Source organism: Motacilla alba, chromosome Z, assembly GCF_015832195.1.
Source record: "Motacilla alba alba isolate MOTALB_02 chromosome Z, Motacilla_alba_V1.0_pri, whole genome shotgun sequence".
NCBI classification, from domain to species: Eukaryota; Metazoa; Chordata; class Aves; order Passeriformes; family Motacillidae; genus Motacilla; species Motacilla alba.
In genome coordinates, this window is record NC_052046.1 from 14,457,125 (window position 1) to 14,471,927 (window position 14,803).

The 14,803-nt window shown below is 37.7% G+C and overlaps 1 protein-coding gene across 2 annotated transcripts in view; it reads right to left on the reverse strand.

The window, feature by feature from the left end:
• Positions 1–14,803, reverse strand: part of FGF10 (fibroblast growth factor 10) — a 59,700-nt gene that overhangs the window by 31,230 nt on the left and 13,667 nt on the right. The window lies entirely within an intron of this gene.

Sequence of the window (14,803 nt, forward strand, 5' to 3'; positions counted from 1 at the left end):
GGTTAAGGTCCTACAGTTATGACAAGAAATCCTGAAATCCCCAGTCTGATGGGAGTTCATGACATGTCCTCTTCTGTTTTTTGTTGTCATTGCTGCTCCTAAAGACACAGGTCTTCACTTGTGCTGAAAATTTGCTTTCTTAGTGCTGGTACAGCACCTCAAAAACTAGCCCTTGTGGTTCCAGAATCCAGCTTCTTCATGTGAAGAAGATTGCCTTAAATCACCTAACAACTAAAAACCGTGAAAAAGCAGCCTGACCTCTTTTAAGTATACTTTCAAAAATATTCAGTATTTATTTTAAAGAGAAGATTGAATCAGGGTAATGCTACTATAAAGGAGAGCATACCTCATGTCTTTGAATTACAAAACATACAAAATTCACTTAATTGCAGAAGCAGAAGCAGAAAGTCAGATTCTTTTATAAGATATTTTTCTTAGGAAGAAGGAAGTTGCATGCCTAGGTGCTTAATTACACATTAGGTGGGAGGGCAGGAAGACTCTGCAGAGGGATCTGGACAGGCTGCATCAATGGACAAAGGCCAGTGGTGTGAGGTTCAACAAGGTGAGTCGCTGAGTTCTGTACTTGGGTCACAACAGCCCTGGGCAGTGCCACAGTCTTGGGAAAGAGTGGCTGAGTCAATTTACCCAGCAGAAAGGGACTTGGGGGTGAGCTCACATGGCCAAGAAGGCCAATGGCATCCTGGCCTGGATCAGCAATAGTGTGGCCAGCAGGACCTGGGCAGGGATTTTCTCCATGCACTGGGTACTGGTGAGGCCACACCTTGAGTGCTGTGTCCAGTTTTGGGGTCTTAATTAGAGTGAAGATCACTCAAGTGCTGCAGAATGTCCAATGAGGACAATAGATTTGGTGAAGAGTTTAGAAAACATGCCCTATGAGGAGCAGCTGATGGAATTGAGGCAGTTTAGTTTGGAGAAGAGGAGGTTCTAAGGGGACCTCATCTCTCCCTTTAACTCCCTGAAAAGTGGTTGTGGCCAGAGGAGGGTTGGTCTCTTCTGCCATGAAAGGACCTTCTACAGAGCACAAGAATTAACAGCCCCAGGGGCAAGGAATCAGCTAAGAAAGCCAGGAGATTGACATGGCTGAGTAGGGAACTGGTGGTCAGACTAGAGAAAGAAGCAAATGCATATACAGGCGAAGCCAGGACAGGTGATGCAAGGAGAATGTGGACACAAAGTTTGATTACATAGGGATGGGGTGAGGAAAGCCAAGGACAAGCTGAAATTGAACCCAGCAAGAGATGCAAGGAATAAAAGGGCTTCTACAGGTTTGTGACTCACAAAAGGGAGGTGAAAGAAGGTCTAACCCCCTCTGGTGAACAATGCTAGAAACTGGTAAGAATGGATGAGGTAATCAGCAAGATTTTTCTTTGCAGTAGCACTTGTGAAGTAATAAAACACAGTGAGATGATGAAGATGCTCATGCAATTTTAAGCATTTAGAGGAGAAGAATTCTTTGAAAGCAGTCTTAAAAGCAAAAACTCAGACTTGAGCCAGATGATCAGCACTGGTGTACCATTATAAGGTTCCTGCATGGACACCAATATCCCTAACAGTTTTAATATTAAATCATCATACAATAATGTCAAAAGCTATTGGTTTAAGAAACATTTTGGCCTGTGGGTATGAAACCTCCAATGAGCTCCATGAAATGAAGAAAAATTCTTAGCAAAGCAACACTTATAACTGGGCCCCATGAGTGTGGTAGGAGAGGAATAATAGTAGTCCATGCACCCTGCAAGGGAAGAGAAGGTAATCACCTGCTATCTCCAGCCAGGGCATCTGCCTTTGGAGCAAGTCGCAATCAAAAGTCACGGTGTGCATTAAAAGACCTCTTGCATCCCAGGTCTCAGCTGAACCATGCCTTCCTTATTCTTTAGCTTTTCCACCATGATTGAAAAACAGTTTTTCCTCAAAATAAGAGAATGAGAAACATTTGCCAGAAAGTTATCATCTAACTGAGCTAAGATCTGTTTGTACTGAACTGGATCCAAAAAACTCCTCAGCCCCTTGCAGCATATTAATAGCAGAAGTCAGGTACACATCTGAAATTCCTGGATTCAGCTCACAAGTTAACGCTGCACAATATGTCCCACTCAGGCTGGCTCTGGGCAATCATTATACAATGTGAGACATTTTCAAACTGGTATTTATCAATTTTGGGATGACCCCTTTGCTCTAATATTTCCGTGCCATGAATTTCTGAGGAGTGCTGACTTCAGAGCTGACAAAGATGCCAAAAGCTGACTGCTCTCTGCCCCCCACTACGTACACAGAGCAGTGCAGTGCTCTCATCTGCAGGAGTCAGCCAGAGGACTCTGTTTTTGTTGGTTCTTTGCTTTCTGCATGGCTGAGGTTTTCAACCCTCAGAGTCACCAATTTGCCTCCAGGCTGGAGCTTGTAATTAAAGTCTTGGTGCCAGGATTTTGTACATTCTATTCTGCCTCTAGTCAGGATGAGGAAACTTTCAAAATAATTATCCAATTTTAAAGACAAAAGTAACAAATGAGTATCCAAAGAGCTGTAAGGTTCAATATAGACTATTTCATCATACTGTTAATACAAACACCAGGCCTAAGTTTAGCAGTGATTAAGACTGAAAACTCTGCAGAGCTAAAAAGAAATAAATCTGTATTGAGGGAAACTGCTGTGGTGGGAAATCTGCCCTCTACACATTACCACCCACAAAGCCATATGGGGAGTCCATGGATAAATATGTGACTGCTAACTAGAGCTGGGTGGGAAACCATCTCTCTAGCCCAGGAAACATTTCCAGATTTCAAAAATGTTCCCATTCTGCACCATAGAGGCTCACCCAGCTACTGCTGGCACTGAAATCAGATAGGTGGGCATTTGCATCCAAAGCAAAATACATTACAGAGCAAAATGCATAGTAAAAAGATAGGCTTCAAAATCTGAAAAGTTGGGGAGAAAACAATTAAATATCAGACTTTCTGATCCCTAGAGTCAGAGAGCAAAACTTGAACAGGGAACACCTTATTGCAGTCCTGACTGATTGGCAAAAATAGCGTACAGGAGGATGAAAAAAGCCCAGAAGAACTACAACACTCTTCCCCTTTCTCTTTTCAAATACAAATTCTTTATGGTTTTTAGAATCTGGCCATTAGATTGTTTGGGACTGAACATCACTGAACAAATCCAGACCACCATAATCAAGCTGGTGGTCTATGCCCTCCTGCCTTCTTTCTGGATGACTCTGTGACTAGAGCACAAGAAAAACTAACTGTTCTGATGTATGCTCTTGATCACAGAAGAAATTGCATTCCCAGGTAAAACGAATGGTGGTGTGAGCTCCTCCAGTGCCTCTCTACTTTTCACTAACCAAAAGTTTTTATCATAGATTACCAACTACATCAACAGACTTCCAATGGAGTGTTCAATACTTCATCTTACAAATGATAAACAAACTCCATTTCATATTAGCTATAAACAGGTGAATTTTCTGCATTTTAAACAGTAAAGATGGTAAAAGTCTGAAATTTGAAAGGCTAAATTGTGGTAAATGATGACCACACTTGCCACTATTACTTCAGCTAGTATTCAAGACTATTTCTCATGCAGACATGAGAAAGCTGATTTTATTATCCTGCTGCCAGGATTGGTGATCATATTCAAAGCACTACAGGATTTTTATTGCTTCCTGTGCTTCCAGAACATTAATTAGCTTACACTGCTCTGGCTTTGAAAATTTGAAGTACAATTGCTATATATTAATCTCTTCAACAGATTAATGAATATTAAATTTAATTTCACAGTTTTGATATTTAAAATTATAGACATGTAAAATTCAGGATAAAAAGGGTTTTTTGACTGATGTAGTGTGCCTGTTTTGTACTTTTTTGGCACACCTTATAGGAGGAGAAAAACAATACTTTTTCCAAAGCCTCATGATTTATATAGAGAAAGAACAGTCTTCTCTAAGGATAAAAGACATTTTGGAAAGCTGTGTTTGAAGCCGGTGCTGCAGTATCATCTCAACTAAATGTTCCTCCCATATATATAGGAAAAGAGCTATCAAAGCACTTTGATGAACTTGAGTGTCTGTTGCATACAATGCTAATATTTTAGTAGCAGTGAAACATTGTCCAGCTGTCTCTTCTAAGCTTTCAATCCGGTTTAGCAGGAAGCCAAGTGGTCCTAGGCTGCTACATAAATTTGGTGACATCTGAAAGAAGTGGTGTGCTCAGTTGGACAGACAGGTTTTGCATGGGAATATGTTGCATTAGGAAAGTTATAAAGCAGCTGGAGATTTAATACAGAATCTGTGATGGATAAAATCCAGGGCTACTGGCTGTGCTACTGACTGCCCTTACTCACACCATCTCTATTCAACCAACACATGCAACACATTAACAATGCAATAATTAGTACACATTCCTGTCTGCTACTTAAAACTTCACTCCCAGATGCTGCTTTGGTCTGATCTCAGTTTTATTACCTTTGATGATTCCCTGCACTTTGTAATACCAGGCTCCATTGCTATTCATTAGACTCAACAGTGGTTAGGCAGACACTAGCTGAAGCCAAGTTTCTAACAGAAATGCCCCTGCTTTTATTTTATGTGGCTAACTTCTGTAAATTACTGTAAATCCTTCCTCCAAAATCCCTGCAATATATGTTCATGCATATGTGTATCTGGGCAAAACAACTAGCCAAGAGAACAAAACCAGGCGGCTAGATAACACAAATACATAAAAAAGAAAACCAAATCAAAACCAAACTGAAATGAAAATCAAACCAACCAAAAAACTCCTCATTCAACCCAGAAAAATCAACAAAACCCCCTTATTTTGCAGTAAACCACCTTGTGTAAAGTATCTTACACCCCCTCTACCCTTTTCAATTCTCTTGGTTTCTGTATACTGGTAACACTAAGGCACCTAATGCCCTCCTACAGCTGGGCAGTAAGACCTGATCGTTTGTAGGAATACTTCTGCTAAGCAAATGTTCATGATCAATATGGCAGTGTTGATATTTTTGTTTAAGGTATTAAGGTATGCACATTAACACTGATAATGACAATGTCATTGATAATTGACACTGATAACGTCATGTCAGTTGGACATGACATTATCAGTAGATACCCAAAGGGTTAGTTTGTAGCATCAAAGATTTTAAATTTCTTTCAATTTAAAATAAATAAGAAGGAAAAAGTTTCATGCAAATATAAACTCTCAAGGTTTGGCTTGGTTTGACCAAAGAAATAATATTTTAAAACTTCTTTACTAGCCTCTTTGCTTATTGCTGTAGCAAAATAAACTATGTTAAGGGGGAAAAACCTAATTACCTAGTTTGCAACAACTGGAAATATTCACAGTAAAGCCAGAAATTTTGAGGCTTAGCAGACATTGACTTTAATGAACATCCTGGGACTGAGTTGTTGCTAGTGTTTATATATGTCATTCAAAAAGGAACAGGGCCTGAATTTTTGTCTGCATGGAAATATTTTTAACATTTTTATTCAGTAAAACCCAAACTAGAAAACAAATGCCCAGAAGAAAGAGTAGTATGTGTCTTGACTGACAGCACAAACCCTTTGAAAGTGCTAATGTTGATTTCCAGACAACTTTATTTTAATCTAGCTTAAGTAGATTACATTTTCAAATTTTGACTGACTTTCTTTTTGCCTCAGAGACTGTCTAAATTAACTTTCAGTTTTCTGTTATATTCCTAACTACAATTTCAATCTTTTCCTAGCTTTTTCTGGTATGTATTTTACAAGAGTGTCATCTCTCACTGCACAATGAATCTGAATTTAAGAATGGTGCAATGGTCGAACTTCTGTTACCTATGACGAGAAATTTTTCAACATGGACATTTCACATAATTTTCTGTTTCCAGATATGTTTTACACTTCTCTACTTGCTGATGGGAAGGAATGGAATAAACAAACAAAACCAACAAGCTACTCAAATTCTTTGGATCAGACAATGACTGATTAAGTGTTAGTGTCCATGAAGTGTGTCAACCAAACAAGGGACGACCGGAGCCTGTTTGCCACACTCTTAAAGGTACTTATGAAACATATAACTGGTCATCTTGATAATGGAAAAATAAACAACAAACAACTTGTAAAAGCTAGGGTGCGCAGATTTTGTTCAACTGAAAGTGCTTGGGCAACTCACAAAGAAACCAAAGCTGATCCTGCAAACTCCCTCATCCACGTGATAGTCAAGAAAGTTATCCAACTGACTGCAATAGGGTTTTGAGATAAAGAATGAGATCCCTGAAATTGTACATATGTTCAGAAGAAATGGAAAAGGCTGTACCCACTTTGAGAATCAAGACCTCATCTGACGTAAGATAATAAGGTGTGCAATGTCCCATGGGCCATCTTCTAGAACCGAATATTTAATTCTCCCTTTTTTGCTTGCATTATGAGTTATAAGACATTTCCTCCAGTATGTGGTTGTGGGGAACAGCAACATCTAACATGTCCAAAAGGGATGTTATCTACACACTCTCTTGTGCAGAATAAAAGCTCCACTTTACTCTTTTATTTCAAAGCAAGCACTTTTTGAGTTGTCCTCTTAGAAAAAAACTACTGTCACAATGCAGTTAATTGCTGTTTACAGGCATTATTATATCAACAGCCTAGTTGGTTTCAATAACATGAAATAGAATTCAACTTTCCTTCCCCTCAATGTCCTAAAAAAATTAAATATAAACTTAATTTAACAACACTCTGCCAAAATTTAATAATTTTATTAACTGGACTACCTAACACTCTTTCATTACACAACATACTAAATTATATAAACATAATTTTTGGCATATGCATATTTTAATTCAAATCCAGTTGGACAGCACAATGCAACAATTGGCAAATCACAATCTTATCTTGGCTTTTGTAGTAATAGAGTCCAAACAAAAGTAGACATTTACTGGCAACAGCAAACAGCAGAACTCACGTCTTTTTCTTTTCACAATTCACAGTATCATGTTGGCATTTGTTATACATTTCTAAGCACATTTTGACAGCTAAAAATGTCCCACATCATACCTCACCATAATGGCTGTTTTACATTATATTTTTGTATCTAATCCACTTAGAAAAATGATGATCCAATTATTTTTGGTACAAAAGAATTCCTTAGAAATTCTGGTAATTAAATCTAGCAACCTGGAGAATTCCTTGAGTGTCCTAGGATTTTTTTTTCTGTGATCTCATATAGGCAAATTCAAGACAGCTCCTATGTAAGCAGTGTCCAAGTTGCTTCAAGCATATGAGCCATATCAAACAGATTTAAAAGATTATTGTGCTGCTGCTCTGAAGAAGCAGGAATGAGGTGAGACAGAAGTGAATTGCCACACTTTGAGCTCACTGGCTGACCTTCCAACCCTTTCTCAACTTGTTCCTGCACACTCCAAAGCATAAAACTGCCTCCTCTCTCTTCAAAAACAGTAAAGAAAATGGTGTTGGAATGTAAGAAAACATTATAACAAGAGATAAAGGGAAGCAGCTACTTGCCCTTTCATTTCTTTGTTTCGCATAGGAGATAACTGATTTAACTGGAGTTTGGTCTGAAATAATCTTAAATGAGACATGACTGTCCTGAGGACTGCATTTGTTTGAAAACCTTATGCTTTCTGGTTTTTAACTTAACATCTACATGGAATCCATTACAAAGAGAGGAATGATTTATCATGGTGTTTGCAACCCACTCTTGACAACACTTCTGTTTAAAGAGTTTTAATATTTCCCCCAAAAACTTAGCATTCATCTCAACAGAGAAAAAAAAAAAATTCTTAAACTTGAAAAATATGCCTACAGTACCTCAAAAGTTCTTGACAAGTACAATATGTGCAGGTGTTCTACCAAATTTACTAAAAGGTTTTATTTAAAAAATGAAAGATTAAGTACTTTAAAATAAAAATGAAGGATTTAAAAAGGACTGATTGGCTGTTAAATATTTGTAGGACAGGTAGGAATCTTTTTGCTTATTTATACGAAGGAAATATCACACACAGAGGCTATGCAGCTGACTTACAAATTTATTTCTATGCATAAATGGGTCATGAAGATGCACAAGTACATATGAAAGCTTCAAAATGCAAGTGCAGGGGCTGGGCAAGTGCAGCACTCATGCTTTGCTAATGATAGCTTCTCCCAGATTGTTTATGTAGTGTGCTGAGAGTGTCAACTGATGTGGAGAGTACTGGAAACTTTCAGGCGTAATTAACCTCTGCAGCCTCTTAATGTAGTTTCACCTATAATCCACAGGTCCATATCAGAGAAGAGCAAAGAGTTTGTTCAGGCCCAATTGAAACATTTCACAGAGAAGTGACTGATTAAAGCCAGACATACAGACAGCGAAAGAAAACAGAAAAAAAGAAAAAAAAAAAAAAAAGAAAAAGAAAAGAAAAAAGAAAAAAAAAGGGGAAAAAAAAGAAGAAAGTCATGTGGTGCCCATTATCTCCATATATCAGCTGCAACAGTCCACACTTCTGTGACATCCTGATGCATCAGGAGAGGACTAAGAATAGCTTTTGCTGATATATCCATCTTGGAATGACAGAAACAGGTGAAATTATACCCAAAGGCTTCAGGAAATACAACTTTTTGTCACAATATGGAAAAATCACAATTGTCAAGGTTTTCTTCTGTCCCTTCATCAAAACACAAGCAAGAGACCTGTATTATGTCATATGCAAATACACAACCCCACAAAGCACACTGTTTCCTAAAGTGCTTTCATAAATACAAATGTGTTTTTACCATAAAAAAGATACAAATTCATGAAAAAATTATCCTGGTTTGTCAGCTTGCACTGTATCCAGAACAAAATGTAGTGGTCTTGCTTCTCCTGAAAAAATGTCAGGGAAAGCAGTACTTTACTTGGGGAGGAGAAAACAAGCATATTTCCTAATATTTATACTATATCCATTCACTTAGTAGGAGAAATGAAGTAAAGGTGGAGCTCTGCCTGCTGCCTTCTACATGTGGGACAGAGACCCATGGGGAGGTTTCTGCAAGAAAATCAACAGCTCTGTGTTAAGCCATAATGGGTATGTGCTGCAATTCTCTAGTATTTCTAATTTAACAGGCCCCAGCGACAGAAGCTACCTAAGCACTGGCTGGAAATGCCTCCTACTTCAGCCATACAGGCATCAGTGCCTTGAACCTCAAGTACTGACTTAGACATTTTATAAACTGTGAAACTTCTTGCCTGGACCAAGAACTTGGACACAGGCCTGTGCAAAACACAACATAGTCATTCTCTGCCTTTAGCATCATGTCAGCAAAGAGCTTGATTATTTTGGCAAAGAATAGTACAACTGTCTTCTGAGCATGTTTTTTTTCTTCAATTCTTTTCCTTTTTTGAATTAGTAAGCTGTACATGGAATTTTTATAACCAAACATTATTTCATTTGAAAATATCACTAAATTAATTTCATTTCTCCATAGAAGTAATGGGCTTCAAACAAATTTGCAGTTCAACTTTCTAAATATTATGATAAAGTCAGTTTTTATACTTCTAAAAGAAACATAGAAACATCTTGTCAAACTTATGATAGTGAAAAAGAAAATTAAATTGGACAGTTTCCATCATACATTTCTAACTAATTCCCAGAAAATGTCATGCTTCATCTAAACTGACATTATTTTGTACTTTGATTTTGTAAGAAAATCTTTCTCAATATTTCCTATTCACTCTATTTGGAGAAAGCTTTGGCACTTCAACATATTTAATAAAGTAGGGAAAATAATTTTTTTCCCCAAAACACCCATTAACTAACATTATCCTTTCAAATTTCATGTGGTCTTACATGCAAATCAATGAGATTTACATTTTTGGCATTACACAATCAATATCTTAAATTCACTTTTGTCTACATCACTCATTTGTCTGCATCACTGCATTCCAACCATCATTCTTGACAGGGTACTTCAACCTTTTCAACACTTTGCGCTGTCAAATACTCTGTGAACCAGACCTAGGCCACAGAACAGTAGGTTCTGTTTACTAATGGGAGAGAAAGCAGCCATTGCCAAGTGTCAGAAATGAGGTCTGTTTCAAGGCTTACTAGTTTTGGTAATCCTGGTATTCTTCTTTTAGGTCTTGGACATAGTGCACAGTTCTAGTTTAAGGCCAGGCACCTAAAAGAAGTTCGTGAAAGACGGGAAATGAAAGCATTACCTCACAAGAAAATATCATGTCCAAACAGATCCAAACAGAAGATCACCAAGAAATACTTCAAATTAAGCTTCCCCAGAAAATGTATTAAACCTGGGATTGGAAAACAAGAAATCTATGTTTTTAGAGTGTGGCATAGTAATTAAAATCTCCAACAAAACACACAGCTCATTAACCTATGTAAATGTAGCTACCTTGCTTTGCATTCAGAACTAAGGGAAGATCACAGAATAACAGAATCTTCTGAGTTGGAAGGGACCCACAGGGACCATCAAGTCTAACTGTTAAGTGAATGACCCATACAGGGATTGAGCCCGTAACCTAGTGTTATTAGCACCATGCTCTGACCCACTGAGTTAATCTCAGGGGCAAGATAGTGGGCTGCGTCTTGGCACACTGTTCTCTGTTTAGCAATGAACTTAGCACATCAAATTTAGCAGAAGAAAATAAAAAGGAGAGAATACAGTTGCCTCCTACATGTACATTGCATACTAAACTGTACAAAATAAAATTTTTGGGTCAGTTAATGAAACTACTTGGCTGAAATAACTTAAAGAGCAGCTCTGATTATCATAATATCACAGAATCATTAAGATTGGGAAAGATCTCTAAGGTCATTGAGTCCAACATTTGACTGCACACCTTGTCAATTAAACTGTAGCACTAAGCGCTACATCCAATCCTTTCTTGAACACTTCCAGGAATGGTGAATCCACTGCCTCCTTGGGCAGCCCATTCCAATGTTCAACCATTTCAGAGAAGAAATTCTTCCTGATATCCTACCTGAACTCCCCCTGGTGTCGGTTGAGGCCATTCTCTTGTCCTGTTGACAGTATTTTTTTTGAAAGTTAGAACTATTTGTAGCCCTTCTACTGTGGAACAGCCTATAGCCAAAGAGTATGGTGAGCAAACCTATCTGGAATTGACTGAATTTGTTAAACTTCTAAACAAACTTACATAATGAACACTGGTGATAACAGAAGATGTTCAGATTTCCAGAGGTTTTATTTGGTCCTCCTTTTCTGTCATTTGACACATTTTTAATTAACAGACACACACTTATTAAGTATAACAAATGCCTGCCAAGGCTGTTCCTGCAACAGAGCTCCCCAGCGATCATAAATCTCAGAGTACTGCTGTTTCCTTCCTGATCCTGGGACACAAGGCTTGCCTGGCTACTTTGGAGTGGTCCACCAAAGGCTGATGTTACAAGAAGTCAGGGAAAGATAAGCAAACACTGTTTTTTCATGTGATAAGTTCACTGGCTACCTATTACGTGGCTTTACAAAACTTCCCTATTCCAGACCAAGAGCCACAAACCAGAGCACCTACACACAGCTGCTACAGGCACATGTTTGTCAGTGGGAGAGACCATCTGGGAGTGGATGGCACGTTCTGGAAATATGGTAAAGATATCATTGCTGCCAGGCATAGGCTGCTGTTTCATAGAAACTGCCTGCTGGAACTACCCAGTAAGAATGGTTCCAGTATGGTTTTGCCTTTGAAATTTACGGAGATAATGAGAAGACAGAGTTTCTACAGTAGTTGGAAGGAACAAAAAGATGAGGAGTTTATTGGAGGAATTCAGAGTGCTCCTACCTCCTCATTGCATCTTGCAGCACAATAAATTATTTTTTAATATTTCCTTTTCCTTTTTATCCCACAACTGACCTTTTCCTTTGGCTATTTCAGCCTTCCACAAAGCTGACATCTTCAACCTCTTCCAGGACTGGCACACCTCATGAAATCAACTAGTATTTGCTCCTGGACTGGGTTCTAAGGTGGTATTTTAAGATGTTGAAAGGATACTATCTATAGAAATTGAAATCACAGTGGAAATAAATTGACTACTTTACATTGCCAATTTCAGAGATATACTAGAAATACATGACTGAAATCCTGAGATTTTGGACTGGGTCAAAATACATGCTCTCTCTTCAGAGAGTAGATTATTTTGGTAATTTTATTTCAAATGTCACTCAATTACTTCCTTTACTTTTTTTTTTTTTTTCTCTTTTAAAACATCTCACATCCCCTTTTGAATCACGCCTAAAGGAAAAAAATCTATACCAGCCACTCTTTTATGCTATTCCCCCAGAGGGAGCTTAACTGCTCTCCAAATACTCCAATGTATTCTTGCTTTAGGTAACAAAATTCAGAATGGCGGAAATCTTGTATTTATGGCAGTAAAGCTGTGTCATTTTGCTTGTGGGAAGATTTGAAATGCTACCATGAGCTGGTGAGATTTAGTAACCTCCAGCTGAGGAGTCAGAACAAGTTGCTAGAGGGCTTCTCCTCTACTCACTTCTGGTAATGATTCCCTGATTGCAACAGTTTCTTTTTAGACTTGTTTCTCCTATCTTTCTGTAGGCAATTCTCCTTGATTCCTGGGTGAATATCTTTTCTTCTATGAAATCTCTCATAAACTTATCCATACTAGCTTAACAGTATGAAAAGGAGGCAATTAAAACTATGAATTTAGACTCCATATGCAAAATCTTCTGGTTTTCAGACTGTGTAATTTCAAAAAGACAGACTCTCTACAGATGGTATCAGTAGTGAAAATATTAACAGCACTTTAAACATTTATCTTTCCTGATAAAACAAACTCAGCTACCAAACTCTTCCAAGGGATAGCTTATGGGTTACACACAGCTCCTACCTTTGCTCATTAGGAACATCTCATTAACAAACATTCATAACTTTCTTTACTCCACTGTCTTATGGGCACTTTTACCAAGAGACAACACTTTCCAAAACTACCGTATTTCAATAGAATTGTCTATTGTCTCTAGTTAATCACTTTTGTAGATTTTTCCTCTGTTTCCTATATCTTTAATCAGATAAATTATCTTTAAATTTGTCATCTAGTCTGTCTTACATATACATCTATGTTGGAGAAATATTCTGCAATAAAAATTGAACAGTATTACCCTTTATCCTCCTATTCCCCTATCTATTAAGAATGAGAACATCATCCTTGTATTGTGAACACAAAATAATGAATAGAGTAGAATCATCAGTCTATGGTTCCACAGTGGAATAAGCTTGAGTAAAGATTAAAGAGTGAAAATCCTGATCTTTAAACTCTCTGCCTCAATCCTTGTCTCCAAAGAAGAGGAAAATATCACAGCCATATTTCAAATTTGGATTAGGAAATGACTGTATAGATGAAAAATTCTAACATGGGATAGTGGATGAGAACATATTACTAGATTTTCTGTAACACATGAGAATTTAAGTACTTGTTACAATGGTTTTGCTGCAACTCAACAAACTTTCAGCTGCTACTTACCAAAAGTAACCACTGAGTTATTGTTCTGAATATCACTACGGTAAACAGTCTGTTAGCCCAACACAGGACTCTGTAATATTGTCTCTCTCTAAAGAACTCTTACCCAGTTGAAAAGTTCACCTCACCATATCAGTTATTTTTGTTTAGAATATATTAACTTTTTGTTCCTAATGGAAGCCAGTTAGAAAAATGAGGGTGAGAGGTTAAACATACATCTGGTCTCCCTATTTAACATAGAGGTTTATCTTTTGCATGTTGCTGATGATAATTTAGAAGGGAGGGGGGCACAGAGGAAAAGCACATTTGTATATTTTTCTGTTATGAAAACGGCAGCCTCCATTTTTCATTTGACATATGAAATAGCTCTGCCATAAAAGCCTGCGCTTTTCAGCTTTGTGTTTAATTGTTGGAGCCAAGAAAAGGAGGTGAAGAAACAAGACAGATTTTACTTGGGCCGGTAGGACATAGCTATAGCAAACATGGCTCTCATTATGCTTAAGTGAATTAGTCTGTTTCCTTTAAAAAAGGGAGGGGGGGTAAAAAAGGAGAGATTAACAAGCCACCAAGGACCTGCTGTAAGACTTTGACACTTTTAGTGGCTTGTGACAAATGACTTGTGAGTATTAGCTCTCCTTCAGAATCAGAAAACAAATCTACCATTTGGATAAGGAATGCAAAAAAAAAAAAAAAAAGAAAAAAAAGGAAACAGCAACAAACTCTGTTACAAGGTCATGCTGACTAGGACTCATTACCAGTGGAAAAAGAGAGCTGAAGAACAGTTAAGTTCTTTAACTGACTAAACTCTGAAATTACTTTTGGATGTCTAGAAATCTCTAACATTTGTCATCCTTTTCTAGGTAAAAAATATGTTATAGTCCTTTCTGAGGGTATTCACGTGTTCAAAAATTGCAACAATGGCACATATTTCTACTTATTCTCAAGAGGTGTTTTGTGCCTGGGATCAGCTTAGAGGCTCTTCTCTGGACTCATTCCAAGAGCTAAATATCTTTCTCGAGCTGGGACAAAATAAAAGTGTGCTCTTCAGTTAGGCCTCTACAGATTCCTTGGAAGCTTCATCTTATGTGCTACATTATCTGCACTGTCCTGCAATATACCCTTGCATTATCAGTATATCTGAAAAGGTAATTTTGCACCTAGAACTTCTGTAGTTTAGCACACAAACCACACCTATAAATGAAGAGCTTATTTATACATACTGCCTCTTGGGAAAGTGGAAACATTCTGAAACCTTCACGAAAAAACATCTAGTTGAAAACTCAGCATTAAGAGTACTAGAAAATGCCAGACTGCAGTTGACTCAAACTCCAAA